This window comes from Amphiprion ocellaris, chromosome 9, assembly GCF_022539595.1.
Source record: "Amphiprion ocellaris isolate individual 3 ecotype Okinawa chromosome 9, ASM2253959v1, whole genome shotgun sequence".
Classification (NCBI taxonomy): Eukaryota; Metazoa; Chordata; class Actinopteri; family Pomacentridae; genus Amphiprion; species Amphiprion ocellaris.
The window spans coordinates 7,736,364-7,738,990 of NC_072774.1; the positions used below are offsets into that span (position 1 = coordinate 7,736,364).

The 2,627-nt window shown below is 35.7% G+C and overlaps 1 long non-coding RNA gene across 1 annotated transcript; it reads left to right on the forward strand.

Moving 5' to 3' along the window:
• Positions 1–893: 893 nt before the first annotated feature.
• Positions 894–2,233, forward strand: LOC129349592 (uncharacterized). The gene is made up of 2 exons (XR_008602650.1): positions 894–1,898; positions 2,013–2,233. It is a non-coding gene; the product is annotated as an uncharacterized LOC129349592 (long non-coding RNA).
• Positions 2,234–2,627: the final 394 nt, after the last annotated feature.

Genomic DNA, 2,627 nt, shown 5'->3' on the forward strand with positions numbered 1-2,627 from the left:
GTGAACACCCAGGTATTTGTATGTGTCCACCATGTCAATGTCCAAACCCTGGATGTTCACCGGTGCAGTCTGGGATGTCCTCCTGCTGAAGTCGGGAAGGGATAATATTTATAAGAAAAGTTGATCTTCAGTTGAATAATACAAAAAATAATAACCTTATTTTTGTAGCACTTTTCTGTGCTTTCTAACTAAAAAAAACGCGTCAAAGTAGACAATTTTTAAAAAAAATCCACGCTCGTGATCATGCATGATGAAAAAGATAAAACAGCTAAGCCAATATTTTTATACAGTATATTTAAGACAACAGCAGTTTAAGCAATTAAGCTCCTTCCAGTAAAAAAAAAAGTTATATTTATTTTATAAATTAACAATAGTAAATATTGTGGTTTAGATCCTATACGTGTATTTATAGCATAATTTTAAATGTGGAATTTCGATATTAGAGGTCAAAGTCCTACAAAAATGATATAAAATCTGATATTATGTGCCTTTAATACATATTAAGACAAAATTATAGCAATGCAGAATGTCTGAGAGCCTTATTGCATTATATCTATTATATTTTTAAAGTGTCAACTGGTGCCACAAGACATTTCCACCATGAATTGATGCAAAAATTGCACAAATGTGTGTGCAAAAATTCTCCAGAATTCAGGAAATTTTATGCATGTTTACAAGAAAAAGTGAGATTATTGCTTTTTAACAATGTCTACTGCGGTCTTATTGCATTATCCGGCACTGTGGGTGTAATTTTACCTTCATCTATGGCTCCTTTCTCCAGGTAGGGGGTGAGGAACAGAGCGGAGCCCGGGTCCACTCCATCGGGGCCGCTGAGATTTCCGGCAGAAGAACGTGGAGCAGCTCCTGGAGAGTGCAGAGTCCAGACATATGGAGGACTAAAAGTGCCAAAATTAAATAAATAAATACATCATTAAATAATTAATTAAATATGTCATTAATTAATTAAAATTGGAATTAAATATTTCATTAATTAATTAAAATTGGAATTAAATATGTCATTAATTAATTAAAATTGGAATTAAATACTTAAATGTGTTATTAAATAAATATATCATTAAATAATTAAATATGTCATTAATTAGTTAAAATTGGAATTAAATATGTCATTAATTAATTAAAATTGGAATTAAATACATAAATGTGTTATTAAATATGTCATTAATTTATTAAAATAACAATTATTTTAAGTAAAAAACATATTTCATTATTTCACGATTTAATTAATTATTTCATGGTCCTTGTGTTGCAGTGGATCATGAATTAATTTTATCTGTCAACCTCGCCCGTCAAAGTCGGTGGGCGGATCCTAACACCTGATTGGTTACCCTGCACATCAAGTCAAGGCAAATCGATTCCAGATAATGGATTGACGCAGAGCTTGTGAACACATTCCGATACACTGGGTGGCGCTATTCACCTCTACGTTGGTTTGGATACTCAATAAAACAAAACTTTATTAGCAACCGCTAAAGACTCGGTCCTCTTTCCCAAATGTTGATACATGCGGTGCAAGACAAATTTTCCTTTAGCATTTCCTTTAGCATCTACTCGGCGCGCCACGGCTCGTCTCGGTTTAGTTGTTTTTCCATTACATTGAGAACCACCTCATCGTGGGTGGAGTCGTCATAGCACGGCGGCCCGAAAGTCCCTTACCGTCATTTCTGTGCGACACAAACGCAATGCAACAATGTACATGGAGGCGATAGTACACCTGCTGCTCGGTCTGTGGCTTTCTGTCAGATTCAGAGTAATAGAAGAGTCGGAGAAAGCTGAGAGCGACGAGTCGAAACACTGAGGAGACACACAGGAGAGTTTGGGAGGCGATAAAGCAGTATCAAGCCGAAGACAAGAGGATATGAACGAGACGACATATGAGGGTAAGCTAATGCTAGTTCGCTAGCTATCGTGTATCAGTCCTGTGAACGACCCTGTAATGGCTGCAGTTTGTCGCTATTAGGTATTAAAATATGTATGCTGTGTATGTGTTTCAGATGCTCTCTGATGAGACTTCATGGGATTTACCTGAAGCAGCAGCACATGAGCCTGCAGTGGCACAAGGTGTAGAGGAGGAGGACAGAGATGTACAGGATGCACTGATGCACTACGTGTCATGCAAAGTTATTCTTCTTGTTATACTTCTGTTTTTCGGTCCCCGGACCGCTATTGTTTTCTTTAATGCAATTCTGACAATAAACTTTTGTAGATGTGTCTATACTATTGTTTGTTTGTGAAGGTTAGCAAGATTAAATAAAAAATTAAACGCCAAAACATTAAAACAGCTGTTTTAAGAAAATTCCAGTTTGATAAATCAGTATTGCTTTGGTGTAATTCAGTCACCAGAATTATGAACCATAAAGGAGTTTGTGTTAAAACATGTTAAATCCCATTAAACACAAATACATTATTAGGGAATATAGAATTGTTTGGTTCAGACTGTTGACTCTTTTTCTACCAGTGTCTTAACAGACAAAATGAGAAGTTATGATGCAATCACATAAGTCACAAAATAGTTTATTAGTCAGCAGCAAAATCAAAACTATTTACAATGTGCAAAGTACAAACTGTGGTGGGCCTCTCCTACAGTGGAGGACTAAAAGTAAAACTAT